The sequence below is a fragment of the Schistocerca serialis genome, chromosome 3 (genome assembly GCF_023864345.2).
Source record: "Schistocerca serialis cubense isolate TAMUIC-IGC-003099 chromosome 3, iqSchSeri2.2, whole genome shotgun sequence".
NCBI lineage: Eukaryota > Metazoa > Arthropoda > Insecta > Orthoptera > Acrididae > Schistocerca > Schistocerca serialis.
Window position 1 is genome coordinate 787,114,055 of NC_064640.1, and position 22,607 is coordinate 787,136,661.

The 22,607-nt window shown below is 44.7% G+C and overlaps 1 protein-coding gene across 2 annotated transcripts in view; it reads right to left on the reverse strand.

The window, feature by feature from the left end:
- LOC126470633 (cAMP-specific 3',5'-cyclic phosphodiesterase-like) overlaps positions 1-22,607 on the reverse strand; it is a 929,897-nt gene that overhangs the window by 563,404 nt on the left and 343,886 nt on the right. The window contains exon 1 of one of the 2 annotated variants that reach the window (XM_050098610.1): positions 19,934-20,075. The exons of the other annotated variant lie outside the window; for it this stretch is intronic. The gene's annotated coding sequence lies outside the window, so the exon portion shown is untranslated. Of the gene's footprint in view, positions 1-19,933; positions 20,076-22,607 lie in introns of those variants that run through there. 2 annotated transcript variants of the gene reach the window in all.

Sequence of the window (22,607 nt, forward strand, 5' to 3'; positions counted from 1 at the left end):
GTACACTATCCGAAAGACACAGTCAGGACCATCACTGTGCGACGCTAATGTCAATATTACCGATGATAGTGCCACTAAAACAGATTTAATAATTCCGGTTTTCCAGAATTCCTTCAACAAAGAAAACAAAGTAAACATTCCAGAATTCGAACCAAGAACAACTGCCAACGTGAGTAACTTAGTTGATATCCTCGGTGTAGCAAAACAGCTGAATAGCTCCATGTTTAGCAATCATATACAACCGATCGATCGTTCATTGAAAGATTCCTACCTGAAGACTGGAAAGTTGCACAAGTCACACCAATACCGAAGAAAGGAAACAGGAGTAATACGCCGAATTACAGACTTATATCGCTAACGTCGATTTGTAGCAGGATTTTGGAACGTATACTGTATTCGAAAATTATGAGTTATCTTGAAGGAAAGAATTTATTGATAAACAGCCAAAAAGGATTCAGAAATATAGTCCTTGTGAAACGCAACTAGCTCTTTATTACCACGAAGTAATGAGTGCTACTGATAGGGAATGTCAAATTGATTCCACACTTTTAGATTTTCACAAGGCTTTTGACACCGGTCGCCACAAGTGACTTCTAATCAAATTGGGTGCCTACGGAGTATCGTCTCAGTTGTGTGACAGGGTTCGTGATTTCCCGTTAGAAAGGTCACAGTGTGTTGTAACTGACAAAAAGTTAGCGAGTAAAACAGAAGTTCAAGAACAGAAGATTCAAATAGTAAAAGAATTCAAATATCTCGGAGAATGGATTAGTTGGAATGCTGGGGAAAGCAAAGCAATGGAATCCAGAAAAAATAAACCTGAATTGGCCTTCCAACTAACAAAAAATACATACAACAAAAAATCCCTTTCATGGGGGTATAAAATTACACATTACAAGACAGTGATTAAGCCAGAAGCACTGTATGCAGCAGAAACACTTAACATGAATTTCAAAGGCCAAATGGAGAAACTTGAGCTAAAGGAAAGAAAAATTTTAAGAAAAATCATTGGCCAAAATTTCAAGACAATAAGATTATATGCATCAAAAATTAAACTCTCTACAAGAAAATTGAAAGACTTTCAGATTCTATGCGAAAAAGGAGAATAAATTTTTATGGTCATCTACTCAGAACGAATTCCAACATATTAACTAAACAAATCTTCCGTAACCGAAAAACGAAGCCCAACTAGTTTAAAGAAACTGAGAAAGACCTAGTGGAATTAAAGATTTCAGAAAATTCACTTATTGATCGAACTGCTACATTAATTACTAAAGATGAAAACATAAGGTTCCAAGACAAATCCACACAAAAGTCCAAACCCTTCATCTCGGAAGAAGAGAGGAGAAGAAGATCAGAAAGAATGAAGAAATACTGGGCCCTAAGAAAAGAACAATGCACAAAGAAATGATTGATCCAGCGTACCCCAAAGGGGGTGAAACGAAAGAAGAAGAAGAAGAAGAAGAAGAAGAAGAAGAAGTAATATCCGGCATTTCCCAACGAAGTGTTAGAGGCCCTATGTTGTGTCTGATCTACATAAACCATTTAGGAGACAATCTGAGTGGCACTCATATTATTTGCAGATGATGCTGTCATTTACCGTCTTATTAAGTCATCAGATGATCAAAGAAAACTGAAAAACGATTTCGACAAGATATCTGTATGGTGCGAAAAGTGGCAATTGACTCTAAATAATGGAAACTGTAAAGTCATCCACACGAGTACCGAAAGGCGTCCGCTAAATTTCGGATACACGACAAATCACACAAATCCAAGGCTGTAAATTCAATTAAATATTTAGAGATTACAATTACGAAGAATTTAAATTGGAACAGTCACATACATAATGTTCTGGTGAAGGCAAACCAAAGACTAAAATTTACTGGCAGAACACAGAGAAAATGCAGCAGGTCTTATTAAAGAGACTGCTTACACTACTCTTGTACTTTCTCTTCAGGAGTACTGCTGTGCGGTGTGGGATTCGGATCAGATAGGATTGACGGAGGAGATCGAAAAAGTTCGAAGAAGGGCAGCGCGTTTTGTACTATCGCGAAATATGGGAGAGAGCGCCAAGGATATGATACGTGAACTGGGGTGGCAATCACTAAAACAAAGGTGTTTTTCGTCGCGGTAGGGTCTTCTCACGAAATTCCAATCACCAACTTTCTCTTCAGAGTGTGAAAATATTTTGTTGGTGTCCACCTACATTGGGAGGAATGATCATAACAATGAAATAAGAGAAATCAGAGCTCGCACAGAAAGACTGAAGTGCTCGTTCTTCCCGCGCGTTCTTCGAAAGCAGAACGGTAGAGAAAGAGCTTGAACGTGGTTCGATGAAACATCTGCCAGGCACTTAACTGTGAATTGCAGAGTGATAATGTAGATGTAGATATAGAACGTCCTTCATGCACATATGCATACACGAGAAACGGTAGCGACAATGCGCCGAATGCAATAAAGACTCAATAAATAAATCCCTCTGTTCTGTTCCTTATCTTCAAAAACGAACGGTGAGCGGTTGGAGGAAAGCATCGCATTCGGAGTTATCTTTACTCGCGATAGGACAAATTCCAGCATATTTCTCTCGAAAACACGTTAGCCCGTTGCACACGGCGGGTGTACAGCTATACACCGCAAAGTGAGCGCGGCGTCGGGATAAGTTAAGCGCTGAGGAGCTCGCGGCATAAAAGAGTTCACATTATTTGCATTTACTGAAGCAAGTTTAAGTCTTGAGTCAGCGCGCCACAGTACGCAATTAAGGTTGGGCGGCAAGCGCTGGCGGGACCACAGCAGACGCCAACTTTACGGCGGTTTTTGTCTCTCGGATATATAAATCGGCCGCGCGACGAAAATTCAGTCGCTGTGCGCATTCATAAAATGCAGAATTTACGAGCCCGCCGTCACGTAAACGCGTCAAGTCTGAAATGCAACGACGCGTGGCGGACGGCGCGAAAGTCTCCTGCTGCCAGCCCTGCACACGATTCTATCGCGCAACTAGCGGTAAACAAAAGCAGGAAGCACATTATCAACAAACGCCGCCGCGTCGCCCGTCCAGTTCGGCGGCGAACGTTCTTCCGAAAAGCTCGCGACATTCCCCTTGTTGCTGCTCTACGTTTCTGTTTCGCCCTGGCGACGGATTTGAAGCCAGGGCCAGAAAAATTTAGTCAGCATCAGGATGAAGTGAGGTCCAACTCTATTCAGGTATTCGTGAAAGGCGATATTGATGCCTACGGATGTTCGTCACTCTGGCACCCTTAAAAAGTTGAATTAACGGAAGCGAAACAAGATTCAAAGGACCACTGGGCGATCTGCTTCTGGTCTGTTTTATCAGTGATACAGCGACATATAAATCCCATATGTTTTATAAACGCGAAAGTTTGTGTCTGAATGTTTGTTACTCCTTCACGCTGAAACGGCTTGATGAATTTGAAAAAAAAAATATTGCATGGAATTAGCTTATACCCTGAATTAAAACATGTTGTTGTTGTTGTTGTTGTGGTCTTCAGTCCTGAGACTGGTTTGATGCAGCTCTCCATGCTACTCTATCCTATGCAAGCTTCTTCATCTCCCAATACGTACTGCAACCAACATCGTTCTGAATCTGTTTAGTGTATTCATCTCTTGGTCTCCCTCTACGATTTTTACCCTCCACGCTGCCCTCCAATACTAAATTGGTGATCCCTTGATGCCTCTGAACATGTCCTACCAACCGATCCCTTCTTCTTGTCAAGTTGTGCCACAAACTCCTCTTCTCCACAATCCTATTCAATACTTCATTAGTTACGTGATCTACCAATCTAATCTTCAGCAGTCTTCTGTAGCACCACATTTCAAAGGCTTCTATTCTCTTCTTGTCCAAACTATTTATCGTCCATGTTTCACTTCCATACATGGCTACACTCCATACAAATACTTTCAGAAGCGACTTCCTGACACTTAAATCTATACTCGATGTGAACAAATTTCTCTTCTTCAGAAACGCTTTCCTTGCCATTGCCAGTCTACATTTTATATCCTCTCTACTTCGACCATCAACAGTTATTTTGCTCCCCAAATAGCAAAACTCCTTTACTACTTTAAGTGTCTCATTTCCTAATCTAATTCCCTCAGCATCGCCCGACTTAATTCGACTACATTCCATTATCCTCGTTTGCTTTTCTTGATGTTCATCTTACATCCTCCCTTCAAGACACTGTTCATTCCGTTCAACTGCTCTTCCAAGTCCTTTGCTGCCTCTGACAGAATTACAATGTCATCGGCGAACCTCAAAGTTTTTATTTCTTCTCCATGGATTTTAATACCTACTCCGAATTTTTTTGTCTGCTTTACTGCTTGCTCAATATACTGATTGAATAACATCGGGGAGAGGCTACAACCCTGTCTCACTCCCTTCCCAACCACTGCTTCCCTTTCATGCCCCTCGGCTCTTATAACTGCCATCTAGTTTCTGTACAAATTGTAAATAGCCTTTCGCTCCCTGTGTTTTACCCCTGCCACCTTCATAATTTGGAAGAGATTATTCCAGTCAACATTGTCAAAAGCTTTCTCCAAGTCTACAAATGCTAGAAACGTAGGTTTGCCTTTTCTTAATCTAGCTTCTAAGATTAGTCGTAGTTAACACATAGTATACTTTTAAGAGCGTGCAGTACAAGATGTTTATCGATTTCAACAATATAACGTGATATGTAGAACAATAATTACTCTTACAAAACGCTGCCTACTCTTTGACTTCCGAACTGTATCGTGTTTGTGAAAATGCGTTTGTTTACTATGTCCTGCATAACACGATTCAACGTAACGAATAAAATGCTTATTGAATCTTCAAAGTGTTTAATCGATATTTCCAGATAAGCCCCTTGCATTTAACCGCAGACCGTCAGGCGAATCACATAGCTTCTGAAACGCTTGAAGACCCACGACGGTGTCGTTGAAATGCTATACGGCAGAGACACGCCGTGCCGTTACATGTAGAACATAGCAGGCTTTAGTGAGGGTGAATATGATTATGATACGTGAGAGTATCCTATTGTAACAGGCACACAGGTGAGGGCAGATGACGTCGTTGCACGACAAATATTATAAAATTTGCGCTGCACCGAACTAGAAATTGCTTATTTTCTTTCTTCGTCGAGTTAGTGTGTTTCCTAATCCTTCATGCCGAAGCGGCTGGACGGATTGGGATGAACTCTGGTATGGAGATGAGCCTACAGTCTGGATTAGAAAAAAAATGGAACGGTCACTGTTCCCGTGGGATGGTCAACGAAAAATAAACAGGATGAATGTAAAAATGGTTGTAGAATAGTATGTACCCTCTACCACAGACCGATGGTGTATTTCGGAGTAAAAATGTAGATGGATAACTCCACCCAATACAGTCAGTGCAGTACCCTTGTCCGTATAAAACAAGTGAGTATGTCTAGTAGTCATTTCATTACTGCTGACATAGCAACGGTACAGGAAACACTGCTAATACAACAAAAAAACACTCGCTGGGAAAAGAACATCATCTGTAAAAAAAGTTTGTTTTTATGCCTCTCTAAATAGTCGTTTTGAATCGCAAACTGAAATTCATCATCTATTGTTGACGGCTTATATGAAGTGTATTACTTCATTTGCAGCAGTGAAGAAATCGAAAGTTGAATTCGAACTTTTTTTTGTTGCTGACCAAAACCAAATCTGAAAATTAATTTATCGTCAATGTCCTATTCTCTGACGTTTCTGGCCCTCAATAATTCCACTAGTCACGCTTGGTATGCGAAAGTAAGAAAATATCAGTTCTCTTTTTTCTAAAATAGTAGATAGCTTCATGGCGTTTCGCACAAATTGTTTTCTCCATGCCTGCTTGGCCGCCGCTGTACTGTTGCATCTTATGACGCTCAACGAAATTACACATCGGCCCTTATAATCTATTGCTTCGTAAACAACCACTTAGCAACCTACAGTTGCTCACTTATTGTTTCAGGCATCTAGGAACTGACACGACGAAAATTCAGAATGGCGGAAAGAGTCTACATCTACATCCATACTCCGCAAGCCACCTGACGGTGTGTGGCGGAGGGTACCCTGAGTACCTCTATCGGTCCTCCCTTCCATTCCAGTCTCGTATTACACCGAGCGAGGTGGCGCAGTGGTTAGACACTGGACTCGCATTCGGGAGGACGACGGTTCAATCCCGCGTCCGGCCATCCTGATTTAGGTTTTCCGTGATTTCCCTAAATCGCTCCAGGCAAATGCCGGGATGGTTCCTTTCAAAGGGCACGGCCGACTTCCTTCCCCGTCCTTCCCTAATCCCATGAGACCGATGACCTCGCTGTCTGGTCTCCTTCCCCAAACCAACCAACCAACCAGTCTCGTACTGTTCGTGGAAAGAAGGATTGTCGGTATGCTTCTGTCTAGGCTCTAATCTCTCTGATTTTATCCTCATGGTCTCTTCGCGAGAGGCAAGAAAAGTATGACCAGCTTTGATTACAGCTACCAATTTCTTAAGTGTTGAAAATGGCATAGATTTCTTATAAATATTCATCAATTCTAGATGCATGTCAGTTTGCGATAAGAGGAGAGCAAAAAGAAAAATTTTCAGTATAACAGTTAAAGATCGTTTTGTAAGTCGAAGTGGAATAATCCTTTCGATTGAGTGTTCTTTTAGTCAACGAAATTTTTCCGGCAACTTTCTGTGAATATATTTTAGTCATTAGTTGTAATTCTTCAACATATGCTGCCATAACCACCTCACTGAGTTTCAGACTATCTGTCTAAGGTGGGGCAACAAGTGGCAGTCACAATGCGCTAAATACGGTGAAATTTGGTCGTTCCAACACTTCAATTCTCAAATCTCTTACTTTCCCCCTTGCTAGAGCATATATGTGGACATGGTCCCGAAAGAAGATGATCTTTATTTCTTCTCAACTGAGGCCACTCCGCACGATTTTCTTTGCATCTAGTTGGCTCCAAAGTATTCTCTTGTTGTTGTTTTAATCTTCACAATGTAACTAATAACAAAAGTCCCCTTTGCATCCCAGGAAACTAACCATATCCATTCTGACGGCTGAAATCGACCATCTCTTACGATAGATTGCCATCAGATTCCGACCACTGTTTCGTTTCTGGCGTTAAGTGGTAGACCTATGTTTCATCTATAGCAACAAGTCGGTGAAGATAATCGGTTGGATTCTTTTTAAAACTCACCAAACATTGCTAAGAAATTTATTTTCGCATTTGGATTTAGCCAACACACTTCAAATGCTGTATCCGACTCGCACAAGGCTTTCTCATTGTTAATTCTACATGTAAACAGCTGGTCATGCAACATTATACTGGCGCTATCTTCCTGTTTTCACTTTTGTCGTAGGCAAGAAAAGTATGACCATCTTTGATTACAGCTACCAATTTCTTAAGTGTTGAAAATGGTTTACATTTCTTATAAACATTCATCAATTCTAGATGCAGGTCAGTTTGCGATAAGAGACGACAACTTTTAATGACATACAAAACAACCTTACTAATAAAAAGTTGACGTCCAACGGGCACATGAAAGAAGTACATAAACGCTATGTTTGTGATAAACCGCGTACGCTTCCATATTGAGAACACTATGTTCACGGTCGGCCCGTAATCTGTGAGTTATGATACGGTCCTTTCATTTCTACATTCTATTAAATTCTCTTGCCTCACCCCGCTACTCTACGACTGAAAACAATCAACTGAAAATGTACGGTTAATTTTAAAAGTTCCACGAACCACAAATAAAATGAGTTAACTAATTTGTTGAAATTCCTCTGCCAAAAAACTCGTTTGTTATTACAAGCAGTCTTTTCGCGACGGTTGACTTCCAACTGCCTAACTGTCCGCCATAATGTAATAAGCAACGTACGACGGAAACCAAAGTTAATTAGGAGTAGACCGCGTCCCTGCGACATTTGCTGTAGTAGGGAACTTTCACAATTTCTTAACATGTTCGGCGTCATACTAATAAGGTTATTCTGTTTTTTTTTTCTCTTTTTTTTCAGACTTCGGAATGTTTTGACGTTACGGAAGGATTCATGAGACCTTCACAGTTGCACTCTATATCGAGCAAGTAGCCGCTCCAACAGCTAAAAAATATGCACACAAAACATTTTCATACAACTGATGGAGGGTTTGGTCCGTATAAAGTAGCCGTAGAGAGGAAGTATCTGCCGATGGCAGCAGAAAGTCCTCAGCACTCTCCCATCAACAGACGGCACGGCGATTCGCCCCTGTATGAAATATTTTACTTTAAATCAGCGTAAGAATATCGGGTAATTCTAGCGGCGTTTAAATTAGGCCATGGCAACAGTATGCTTCTGGTCTATAAGCAGCTACATCTGAGTAAAAACAAAACACTATTTGCGCAACTGCATATTGAAGCCGGCCGCGGTGGCCGAGCGGTTCTAGGCGTTTCAGTCCGGAACCGCGCGACTGCTACGGTCGCAGGTTCGAATCCTGCCTCGGGCATGAATGTGTGTGATGTCCTTAGGTTAGTTAGGTTTAAGTAGTTCTAAGTTCTAGGGGACTGATGACCTCAGATGTAAAGTCGCATAGTGCTCGGGGCCATATTTTGCATACTGAAATTTTACGTTTAGCTTTTACGACATCTTACGTTTACTTTTAGAGCAAAGGTGTCGTTTTGTTCGCAGATTATTCATAAAGCCTTCGGGATTGGGAATATTATAACGCTGCTTCAAAATATTAAATGTGAGGAAACAGGAGGGAACTGGTGATCCCATCTCACTGCGGGAATATACACTGAACAGCCAGAACATTATAACTACCGAACTACTATCGATATAAACCCATCCAGGCGATAGCAGCGTCACTTGCGAGGAATGACTGCTTGTCAGACATACACTCCTGGAAATTGAAATAAGAACACCGTGAATTCATTGTCCCAGGAAGGGGAAACTTTATTGACACATTCCTGGGGTCAGATACATCACATGATCACACTGACAGAACCACAGGCACATAGACACAGGCAACAGAGCATGCACAATGTCGGAACTAGTACAGTGTATATCCACCTTTCGCAGCAATGCAGGCTGCTATTCTCCCATGGAGACGATCGTAGAGATGCTGGATGTAGTCCTGCGGAACGGCTTGCCATGCCATTTCCACCTGGTGCCTCAGTTGGACCAGCGTTCGTGCTGGACGTGCAGACCGCGTGAGACGACGCTTCATCCAGTCCCAAACATGCTCAATGGGGGACAGATCCGGAGATCTTGCTGGCCAGGGTAGTTGACTTACACCTTCTAGAGCACGTTGGGTGGCACGGGATACATGCGGACGTGCATTGTCCTGTTGGAACAGCAAGTTCCCTTGCCGGTCTAGGAATGGTAGAACGATGGGTTCGATGACGGTTTGGATGTACCGTGCACTATTCAGTGTCCCCTCGACGATCACCATTGGTGTACGGCCAGTATAGGGGATCGCTCCCCACACCATGATGCCGGGTGTTGGCCCTGTGTGCCTCGGTCGTATGCAGTCCTGATTGTGGCGCTCACCTGCACGGCGCCAAACACGCATACGACCATCATTGGCACCAAGGCAGAAGCGACTCTCATCGCTGAAGACGACACGTCTCCATTCGTCCCTCCATTCACGCCTGTCGCGACAACACTGGAGGCGGGCTGCACGATGTTGGGGCGTGATCGGAAGACGGCCTAACGGTGTGCGGGACCGTAGCCCAGCTTCATGGAGACGGTTGCGAATGGTCCTCGCCGATACCCCAGGAGCAACAGTGTCCCTAATTTGCTGGGAAGTGGCGGCGCGGTCCCCTACGGCACTGCATAGGATCCTACGGTCTTGGCGTGCATCCGTGCGTCGCTGCGGTCCGGTCCCAGGTCGACGGGCACGTGCACCTTCCGCCGACCACTGGCGACAACATCGATGTACTGTGGAGACCTCACGCCCCACGTGTTGAGCAATTCGGCGGTACGTCCACCCGGCCTCCCACATGCCCACTATACGCCCTCGCTCAAAGTCCGTCAACTGCACATACGGTTCACGTCCACGCTGTCGCGGCATGCTACCAGTGTTAAAGACTGCGATGGAGCTCCGTATGCCACGGCAAACTGGCTGACACTGACGGCGGCGGTGCACAAATGCTGCGCAGCTAGCGCCATTCGACGGCCAACACCGCGGTTCCTGGTGTGTCCGCTGTGCCGTGCGTGTGATCATTGCTTGTACAGCCCTCTCGCAGTGTCCGGAGCAAGTATGGTGGGTCTGACACACCGGTGTCAATGTGTTCTTTTTTCCATTTCCAGGAGTGTACGTAGTGAGTGTGCTCTCCGTGTGTAGAACGGGGAAGGCGCGGTATCTATCTAAGATTGACCGAGGACAGATTGTGATGGCCCGGAGTCTCGGCACGAGCATTTCGAAAACTGCACGACTTTTCGGGTGTTGGAGGAGTGCTGTGGTGAATGTCTACAACACCTGGTGAAACCATGTCCATACGTCGTGGGGTTGGGCGGCGTAGTCTGGGAAGACTGATAGAACAGGATAGGCGGCGAACTGTGATAGAACTAACATCGGACTTCAATGGTGGGCAGAGTACAATTCTGTTTGAAAACACAGTGCGCCGGACACTCCTAACGATGGAACTCCGCAGCCGACAACTCATGCACGTGCCAGTGGGGAGTTCTGATTGATGCGCTGGCCCCCCAACTCGCCAGAACTGAAACCGATCGAATACATCTGGGATGTGATTGAATGTGGCGTCAGAGATATCGCCCACTCCCAGGAATTTATGGGAATCAGGTGACTTTTGTGTGCAGATGTGGTGCCAACTCCCCCCAGCGACCTAACAAGGCCTCACTGCTTCCATGCCACGACACGTCGCCGCTGCTGTCTGTGCCAAAGGTGGACATACTAGCTATTAAGCGGGTGGTCATAATGTTCTGGCTAACCATTGTTTCGCAATGCTTTATCTGAGAAATAGCTGAGCGACAGTAACTTGTGATTATTTTCGACTGTCACTGTGTCACAACATTCTTCATATTGATGAAGTATAATTTCAACAAAAAAAAAAATGGCTCTGAGCACTATGGGACTTAACAGTTGTGGTCATCAGTCCCCTAGAACTTAGAACTACTTAAACCTAACTAACCTAAGGACATCACACACATCCATGCCCGAGGCAGGATTCGAACCTGCGACCGTAGCAGTCGCGCGGTTCCGGACTGCGCGCCTAGAACCGCGAGACCACCACGGCCGGCTAATTTCAACAAGTAGGAATCTTAACTAGGTAGTGTTCGGTTCAAAGCATCGGTCACCCTACATTAATTATTGTTGTCTGTGGGTTCTGTAACTCAAGTTAGAAGGGAATCCTTTCCTCATTACAGCCCAGTTTAATGCAGTCCCTGTTTCTGCAGAAACAGTCGACGGAAACATTATAGACAATTTAAAAGTTGTAACGAACGGAAGCCTTTCCCTTAACTAAGGATATGTTTTCTCCTCTGTACTGAAAATTCGTGTTTATGGAGAAAAAAAAAGCTAATTTACTAGAAAGCAATGGAATGAGAATAATATCCCGTGAAGACGAGTCGAGAGGAATGAACGCCACAAGCAAACTAGTGGAGCACTGGACGAATTCTGCAAGCGTTAGTAGTTCAATAAGTACAGCAAATGGCTTTGAGCACTATGGGACTTAACATCTTAGGTCATCAGTCCCCTAGAACTTAGAACTACTTACACCTAACTAACCTAAGGACATCACACAACACCCAGCCATCACGAGGCAGAGAAAATCCCTGACCCCGCCGGGAATCGAACCCGGGAACCCGGGAACCCGGGCGTGGGAAGCGAGAACGCGACCGCACGACCACGAGATGCGGGCGAATAAGTACAGCGAAGTGTGTACAGCTGTACAAGTGCCATATATATATATATATATATATATATTTCTTGAAAATTTATTCTTTTATTGAAAAACGTGCACAGAGCGTGTGTGCTGAGGCGATCAGGCAGCATTTTCCTCAACGAAGTCCTGTAAAGGAAACGTTTTTAGTACCAATGATAGTTACTTTCTGCTTAAATACGCAAGAAAATTAATTTAGAACATGTGACAAGTGGCGTGCTTCTGACGACACATGAGTGTTCAGTGGATCTATACAGGCTACATACATCGATACTTTTTCAACTGGTTACTGTATGTCGGAAACCACTACAGACACTATATAACTATGTTGATGATGTTTAAACGCAACGAATTTGAATTAATTTGAAATACAGCAAGAAGCTGCTACTTTGCTAAGGAGTGTTTCTTATTGTCGTCCATTTTAAAATGTTCGCCGGCCGCGGTGGTCTAGCGGTTCAGGCGCTCAGTCCGGAACCGTGCGACTGCTACGGTCGCAGGTTCGAATCCTGCCTCGGGCATGAATGTGTGTGATGTCCTTAGGTTAGTTAGGTTTAAGTAGTTCTAAGTTCTAGGGGACTGATGACCACAGATGTTAAGTCCCATAGTGCTCAGAGCCATTTGAACCATTTAAAATGTTCAAATGTGTGTGTGCTCTTAAGGGACCAAACTGCTGAGGTCATCGTTCCCCAGACTTACACGCTACTTAAACTAACTTGTGCTAAGGACAACACACACGCCCATGCCTCAGGGAGAACTCGCCCATTTTAGTTGGAGTCAAGCAGATAAATATTCATCTAGCTTTCCCAGAATGCCTTTTTGATACATTAGTTGCATTTATGGACACGGCAGTAAAGATAATTTTAAAACGGTATACTGTTTCAAGCTAGCATTAACTACTACGTCGAATTACAGGTTTTAAGTTGTGTAACTCTAAGTGGTTACAGAAATTACCAATGGTTCGTTGGTTGGTTGGTTGGTTTATTTGAGTGAGGGGATCAAAAAGCGAAGTCATCGGTCACATCGGATGAGGAAAGGATGGGGAAGGAAATCGGCCGTGCCCTTTCAAATGAATCATCCCGGAATTTGCCTGAAGCGATTGAGGAGAATCTCGGAAAACTAAATAAGGATGTCCGGAGGAGGGTTTGAACCGTCGTCCTCCCGAATGCGAGTGCAGTGTGTTAACCACTTCGCCACCTCGCTCGGTAATTACCAATGTTGGCGTGTTACGGACACGTCCTTTATAATAATTGACATTGTCTTGTAGCAGTATCAGATGGCTTGGAGAGAGATCAGACCTGCAAGACGTATAGCGGTTTACTCAACGAAAAAAATTTCCGACTTTCGCTGCATTGAGGTATTGAAGTAACTCAATAGTGACAGATGAAAATTTGTGCAGGACCTAGATTCTAACCCAGATTTACCGTCTTAAGGTGCTTCCAGAGTTCCACACTTCGCCCACTATAGAGTAGTGTCCCCTGTCCATTATTGCTCTCCGCTCGCAGCCATACTGTATCACTCGAGAGGTCTTACATTATTGTGCATCTGGACTGAAAAATCGATCCGTGATGTGCATATATTATACGGGTATTGTGTCTGTTCTTACGGATGTGTATGTCCGACAGCATATCGATCTTTCAGTGCAGATGCACAATTACATCTGATCTCTCGCACGAATTACAGTGGAGCTGTGAGGGAAGAGGAATAATGGACAAGGGACACTACCTTGTAGTGTACGGAGTATGGGAACATGCATCGGACGGGAGACAAGCTCAGGTTTGAATCCCGGTCGGCTACAAATGTTCATCTGTCACTATTAAGTTATTTCATTGCCCCAATGAAGTAAAAGTCAGAAATTTCTTTCGTCAACTACGGATCAACACAATGGTGTCTGTTCTTTCGGACCAGTGACTCGTCAGCTAAGACCTTTTTGTACTTACCGCCGTGCAGAAAGTTGGTGGTATTGTGCAATACTGTTTTACGGATTTACCCTGTCAGGCAGTCATATGTGGGGTAGCTACGCTTTAGTGGAAGACCTAACTGTTCTAAATGGCCGCAGATTGTTAGAACGTACTCGTTCAGGGCAAATGTGTGGAAGAATGAGGCTCTGTTAGATGCCTCTAGTACAGGCGTCAAATGTTATGGAATTCAAGAGCCTTAACATTTTGTCAGAGTGTAATTTGGACGAAAACAAGTTCTTAGTGACAGGGACTGACGAGCATTCAAGAGAATCGCATTCCTGCGTACGATGGAGGAAAAGTGAGTGCGGATAGAAGTCTGAATCTGCCCCTTCAGTTCTCCTAGCCCATTATACCTTACGACCATATTTTTACTAAGAACCGATTGAGCGAAAAGAATACAAACGACATCAGGATGAAAACAGCATCAGAAACAACCTGTTTCTCTAACAACTGTCCAGGATGACCTGAACAACCACGACAGATTCAACCAGGAGGCCATCCGGCAACTTGTAGTCACCACCGGGAACGAATTCAGAACATGTCCCAACGACAATTAGAGGGACCAGACATACTCCAATCTGTAATCATGCGATTTAGATATTGTGTATGGACAACGGAGATTGCGATCCGTACAACTTTCTTTCTACAATTGCGCGCAGAAGTTGACTTATCTTGTGGACTACAGTTTGGAGAAATTTCTACGGTCTCCTCGTTATCCACCAAGAATGAGTAACGACAAGGATTGTGTGGCCATTTTAGTGTATCAAATGCGTTCTGTGATATAAATGACGCCCAATGAAGGATTCTGCAGAGGACAATGTCCCATTTCACACTTTAGTGTGTTTAAGAACATGTGGAGCAAACTCAGTACCACCTTTTATTCGTCCGACCACTAGTCTTCCTTAAAATTGAGCCTTTGTGTGCGTTTTACAGAAGAAGAAGAAGAAGAAGAAGAAGAAGATGATGATGATTATTTCTTCTCCCATAAATGATGTACAAGGTTAATTTCTTTTTAACATCTGTGTTAGATTTGGAATGAAGCCTGTAATGACTCAAACTAGAAAGAAAACATGCTGCATAAAGTCATCAACATTATTTATTTTTTCATGTCGCAATGCTGCGACATTATGCAACAAAACTTCATAAACGACGCCACTGAATCTGCATCGCGTACGGTTTCTATCTTTTCTTTTTTTTTTTTTTAAATTGGCGTTTGGGTATTCCCCATACAGCCATCTACGTAAGTAAATAATAATGATATACAACTGGTAGAGGTACAAAAGCAAATCGATGAAAACAAACACTAATGATGATCACATGAAACCAAAGCAAAAGAAAACTGAAATACTATATTGTGATTACACAAAGGCATTTAATTTACGTGAGTTAGTTCACATATCTCTTTTCATTTCCGTTAGAAACGAGTAAAGTTCTTCGTACACCGCAATGACTGTGGTTGCCAGTAATGCTGGCACAGATAGTATTTCTTTCTCACAACATTCCTTAGCAACTGATGTGAGGAGTTTACAGCTCAGTGACGTAGATATTATTGCCCAGCTGAAGATAAGTTACTTGACTCCTCCGAGCCTCTCGGGAATAAAGTAAATAATATAGGGCGTATCCAGACCTTGACGGCAGGTTCGTAACACAAATTAAGAGCTGTGAGCACTTGTTCAATAGAAGATATGAGTTATCATAGTAGAGAAGACGAACAAGAGCTCATACCTTTAAAGTACATATTTTAGAGCCCAGGTTTACTAGACTTTTTTTCCTTGTTATGGTGTAAAGAACTCATCGTAAAAGCCGGAAAAAGGAACTTAGTTACACCCTGCATGTATATGAGTGACTTTCTACAATGTGTTTCATCTGGCACTTACATTCCACTCTACGTGAGCATATAAAATTTCCCCTGAAACAATTCCCTATGTGTCATTTCGAAATGAATTCCAACCCTGTGCAGCGCTGCAGAAATCGTATTCTATCTGGAGTTACACCATTTTTATAATGCTCTGAATCTCAATAGCCCATACCATTTTATATTCGGACAATATTTTGACATCTTTTGTTGTTTTTAAAACCGCGTGTAGAGCGGCCGATTGGTGAGCCTCGTTTTTATAGCGTGATATCATTTGACACATGGTTGACGACACACGGAATTGTAGGTCTGGTCGTGAGTCGTGCTCCGATGGCCGAATTGTAAGGCGACTGCTCGCGATAAGCGGGACATCTGGGTTCGGTCCCTGTCCGGCGCAAATTTCCACTGTCGTCATTCCATTCGCAACTGCGAATACATTGCATGCATTTCACAAAGGCTGTAGTCGCCACAGTGTCTGTTCCTTCGGACATGTAGGCATGTACGAAGGAACTTTGAATCGTATTTCTGAACATACAGGGTGTCCAGAAAAGGACTCCCTGATTTCAAAATTAAATATCTCGAAAACAAAGATCGATAGAAGAATGCAGTAAACGGTATGTTTATTGTGAAAGCTGTAAGAAGTTTATACAGCAGTTTGAAATAATAGTTACAAAAGCTGCTAACAAATGTGCGCTGTACGCTGTACAGCTCATATCAGCATACATAAGTGAAATAATCGTATGAAAACAATCTTTGCAATGTTTTCAAAATGTTCACCATTGGCACTACAGAGGTGGAGCAAACGAAGAATGAAATTCGCCATCACATTTCGTAGTGTCTCAACCGAAATGGATTCACATGCCACAGAGACCGCCGATTCAAGCTCATCCAGCGTGGCGGGATGCTTCGGGTAGACAATGTCTTTCACTGTGCCCCACAAAAAAAATCACAGGGAGTCAAATCCGGCGAATATGAAGGCCAATCCATGCCTGCACCAGTAAATTTGGGATATTCCAAAGCAATGACTCGATTCCCGAAGTATTCCTCAAGAAAGCGAAACACTTGTTCGGTCCGATGTGGTCGGGCTCCATCTTGCATAAACCATTCAGTACCTGGTCGATCCTCTAACGCTTGCTGTGTGGGGACAAATTGTTCCAAAATTGCAACGTAACGTGCACCAGTGACCGTTTCTCGAATGAAAAAAGGGCCAATAATGCCTCTGCTGCATACTGCAGCCCACACAGTAACTTTAGGAGAGTACAGGGGTTTCGCTTCACACCAATATGGCTTTTCGGAACCCCAAAATCGCCAGTTCTGCTTATTCACGTATCCATTCAGGTGGAAGTGTGCTTCATCTGTAAACCAGATGCAGCCAACATCAAATCCTTCACTATCAATCATTGTGAGCATCTGATTAGCGAAGGCAACCCTCTGTTGCACAGCTCGTACGGTTATGGCCTGGTGCGTTTCAATTTTGAATGGAAACATGTCTAGGCTCTTTCTCAGTATTTTCTGCGTGCTGGAACGCTTCAAACCAGTCTCAGATGCAATTCTACGGACGAATGACATTGGATTTCGCTGAATAATTCCAGAAACTGTGGCGATATTTTCTGGCGTAACTGCGGTTTGCTTGCGGCCAACATGCCCCACTAGATCATCAGTTACGCTGCCTGTTCGTTGAAATTTTGCGAAGAGCGTACGAATGGTTTTCGCGTCGGGTCCTTTTGGAACATTAAATCGTGCTTGAAAACTTCACCTTGTCGCCGTAGGACCCTCTTCTAACCTGTGGTACTCTAGCACCAGAAAAACGCGTTGTTCAATGAAGTACATGGTTTTAATCTCTTTCTTCGGTACTCTAACCTCCTTTCACGTTTCAATAGTGGAACTGATCGCTCTGGGCTTCGGATCACTATTTATACTAGGCATTACATATGGCGATTACAGCGCCATCTGTTAGCAGCTTTTGTAACTATTATTTCAAACTGTTGTATAAACTTCTTACAGCTTTCACAATAAACATACCGTTTACTGCATTTCTCTATCGATCTTTGTTTTCGAGAAATTTAATTTTGAAATCAGGGAGTCCTTTTCTGGACACCCTGTATCAGACCTTTAATATCGTATGGTATCATTTCAGTCGGTGTAACTAACATTTTAATACGAACGTAGAATCAGGTAAGTGCCGATGCTGAAAGAAACATCGTATCCCGAGAACCACATTGATGTAGGTGTCGACCTCTTTTTTCCAACCCAGCTGCTACTGACTGATTAGCGTGGTATATGAACAGGAAGTTATTCGAGAAAAATAAACACGGGAGCTGGGCAGTGTTTTTCCATCGTCTCGTCACATCGCTTTCGGTGGCGATGTGGAGAAGGCGACGTTATCGTCCCGTGCGTTTTGTTTGTAGCTGAGAGAGGCAGCAGCACGTGGCGTCTAGAGCGCGCGTCACAGGAAGGGGTGGCCAGGAGGTGGAATGGGGGGGGGGGGGAGGAGGGGGGGCTAGGAACGCCGGCTCGTCCCTTCTTACCGCAGCCGCCCACTCAGCCTTGACCAAGGGCCAAAGGGCCGACACCGCAACTATTACGCGCACCCATGTGTCTCTGCCCGCAGCCCGTCTATTTCTGCTCTATCCTCGAGTGGCCCAATACAAATAGCATCGCCAGGTGACACGGCTGAGTGACGAAGCGGTAGCAGGAACTCGTTGCTCGACTGGCGCAGAAGGAATGGCCTAATACGATAACGTTTCGTGAAAGAAGCGGCTGCACAAGGTGTCGCATAAACCACGTCGTACAGAAAGCTCGTCTATCTTCTGAGACGATGTGGAAGGAGTCAAGTGTCACACACTAAAGGTCGACATTTGTGTTGTCGGAGGATAGGGTAGCTCGGGTCTTGATGAAGACTGGCGTTCCGAGCTTCATTAAGAACTTATTTCTTTGTCTGTATTATTACGGTACCAATAGTTACTTCGCCACGGACAGAGCATCGGTGTCGTTTCGAGGATGATGATGATGAAAGTGGACTGCAGTCATGCTGAAGGATACAGTTGGGTATTCTCCTGTGAAGATTTAAGGCGACCACATAACCATTAAGTCATCGTGGTCAAACAAGGTGACTTGAAACTTCCTGGCAGATTAAAACTGTGTGCCCGACCGAGACTCGAACTCGGGACCGATAACGTTCGAGTCTCGGTCGGGCACACAGTTTTAATCTGCCAGGAAGTTTGATATCAGCGCACACTCCGCTGCAGAGTGAAAATCTCATTCTGGAAGGTGACTTGAATCTGACTCCTTTTGTATGAGAGAGGAAAGTTGACGAACATGCCATCCTGCTGTTTCCATTGACGAGCGATTTTTGTATCTGTTAGTACTTAACCACCATTAAAAACGATTTGGAACGAAAGTGTTCTGAGCACTATATCAACAGGTGCCTGCGTAATGCGCGCAATAAGATTTAACAGCGTTACCATACGCTCGGTCCCCTACGTAAGCGCAAGGAAGGTTAATAAATGAGCCTAACTTGATGAGTGTTTACTCAGCCCGCGACAGCCTCTGTGGTCCAGTGGCCTGGTAATGTCATGATCCACGATGAGAATTCCGGTGGCCACTTTAAATTTTTCTGCGGCGGTTTACTCAGCCTCGGGGCGACCAAATGAGAAGCTGCTTGAATAATTACGCGGCGAAAATTACAGGCAGGTCACCGAAGCGGCGTCGTATCTCCGGCTTCTAACCGGCCACGAACCACATGCCATATATTATTCAATGCATAAAACTACAAGCTTATTGTAACGTCTCTGACACTTAAAATATTTGCACACGATCTTCCGCGAATATCTCGACGGATGAGGCTCGGGTCTAGATTCCTACTTTAACCCGTATCACATCGACACGTCAAAAGTAAAGTAACCGCTAACCTGAAGAGAGTGTCGGTAATACAATGCTTCATCGGGTAAGGTCCCATGGCGAAATTTGTCACCGATAGTTCATTACCCGACGGCAGCAGTGCTGAGAAAATGAAGATTTAATACGTTCTAAACATAATGCCAACGAAAAAATACCACAGCATGACTGCGTGTTAGAGTAATTCGACGGTATTTTACAGGATAGAGAGACGGAGTTTGAGGAGATCGGAGACTGTTTACTAAGCTGCGAATGCCTACAAAGGAAAGTGGCAGCTACGAGACTGGACCGCTAACGTGGAAGGAAACGAGAGTAAGGCAGGACGCGATGCTCTCGAGTTTAACGGCGACTTACATATCGCGCGGAGAGCGCTGCTGCCAGAACTTGTCCCAGAAAGAGGAGCGGTGCTTGATGCGCAACGCAGAGGTGCTGAGGGTGCGAGGCAGGGAGAGCTCGGGCTGCTGCGAGCCGTGGGGCGCCACCTCCGACTGCGAGGAGAGCCCGGACAGCAGCGACGGAGAACTGGATAGCGTGCCGAGCCCCAGCGACAGCCCCAGCGGGCTGCCGCACCCACCAGACCGTTGCCCCGCCAGCGCGACTGCCACTGCGGCCGCGTAGCCGCTCGACCGCCGCCGGCCGCCAGCGCGCTCACGCCGCGCGCTCTGCGCATGCGCGCCCCGCGTGGGAGCCACCGGCGTACGCACCTTCACAATTACGCCTCTCTCTCTCTCTCTCTCTCTCTCTCTCTCTCTCTCTCACACACACACACACACACACACACACACACACACACACACACACCACGCCGCGATTTGTCGACTCTCCAATTAAAAAAAGTGCAAAGGCGACGATGGTGGGAAGGGACGTAAGGACGAAAAGTTTAGGACGAGGTGGGAGAGTTGAGGGAGGGAAGAGGAGCAGCGCGACTGCTTTCCACACCTGTCCGACATACCCCTATCGACGTCGCTGACGCCACCGCCTTCAGACCGAGAACCTCGTGACAAACTTCTAAATGATTGTCGACGTTACCGCCACTGTTACCCTACTACATTCCATCCGACTTCTCCTTGAAATTTATAGAACACTTACGGGACAGGAGTACTGTAGCATCAGCGGAGAAGATAACCTGGCGTAAAGGGAGAAGGAAGGGAAAGAAGCTTAGGGTTTTACGTCCCGCCGCCGACAAAGTCATCACAGACGCGCACCAGCGCCAACTGTGGAAGGAAATTGGCCACGTCCTTGTCCACATCTACATCTACATTTATACTCCGCAAGCCACCCAACGATGTGTGGCGGAGGGTACCTTGAGTACCTCTATCGGTTCTCCCTTCTGTTCCAGTCTCGTATTGTTCGTGGAAAGAAGGATTGTCGGTATGCTTCTGTGTGGACTCTAATCTCTCTGATTTTAGCCTCATGGTCTCTTCGCGAGATATACGTAGGAGGGAGCAATATACTGCTTGACTCCTCGATGAAGGTATGTTCTCGAAACTTCAACAAAAGCCCGTACCGAGCTACTGAGCGTCTCTCCTGCAGAGTCTTCCACTGGAGTTTATCTATCATCTCCGTAACGCTTTCACGATTACTAAATGATCCTGTAACGAAGCGCGCTGCTCTCCGTTGGTTCTTCTCTATCTCTTCTATCAACCCTATCTGGTACGGATCCCACACTGCCGAGTAGTATTCAAGCAGTGGGCGAACAAGCGTACTGTAACCTCCTTCCTTCGTATTCGGATTGCATTTCCTTAGGATTCTTCCAATGAATCTCAGATTGGCATCTGCTTTACCAACGATCAACTTTATATGATCATTCCATTTTAAAACACTCCTAATGTGTACTCCCAGATAATTTACGGAATTAACTGCTTCCAGTTGCTGACCTGCTATTTTGTAGCTAAATGATAAGGGATCTATCTTTCTATGTATTCGCAGCACATTACACTTGTCTACACTGAGATTCAATTGCCATTCCCTGCACCATGCGTCAATTCGCTGCAGATCCGCCTGCATTTCAGTAAAATTTTCCATTGTTACAACCTTTCTATACACCACAGCAACATCTGCAAAAAGCCTCAGTGAACTTCCAATGTCATCCACAAGGTCGTTTATGTATATTGTGAATAGCAACGGTCCTATGACACTCCCCTGCGGCACACCTGAAATCACTCTTACTTCGGAAGACTTCTCTCCATTGAGAATGACATGCTGCGTTCTGTTATCTAGTAACTCTTCAATCCAATCACACAATTGGTCTGGTAGTCCATATGCTCTTACTCTGTTCATTAAACGACTGTGGGAACTGTATCGAACGCCTTGCGGAAGTCAAGAAACACGGCATCTACCTGTGAACCCGACTGCCGGAAAGCCTCCGTGCGCCCTCGAATCTCTCTAATTTTCCATTCGTGATCTCCTCGTGTGGTATAAGTAGGGGGAAGCAATATATTCGATACCTCATCCAGAAACGCACCCTCCAGAAACCTGGACAGCAAGCTACACTGCTATGCAGAGCGCCTCTCTTGAAAAGTCTGCCACTTGAGTTTGCTAAACATCTCCGTAAAGCTGTCACGCTTACCAAATAACCCTGTGGCGAAACGCGCCGCTATTCTTTGGATCTTCTCTATCTCCTCCGTCAACCCGATCTGGTACGGATCCCACACTGATGAGCAATACCCAAGTATAGGTCGAACGAGTGTTTTGTAAGCCACCTCCTTTGTTGATGGACTACATTTTCTAAGGACTCTCCCAATGAATCTCAACCTGGTGCCCGCCTTACCAACAATTAATTTTATATGATCATTCCACTTCAGCCGGCCGGAGTGGCCATGCGGTTCTAGGCGCTACAGTCTGGAGCCGAGCGACCGCTAAGGTCGCAGGTTCGAATCCTGCCTCGGGCATGAATGTGTGTGATGTCCTTAGGTTCGTTAGGTTTAATTAGTTCTAAGTTCTAGGCGACTGATGACCTCCGAAGTTAAGTCGCATAGTGCTCAGAGCCATTCCACTTCAAATCGTTCCGCACGCATACTCCCAGATA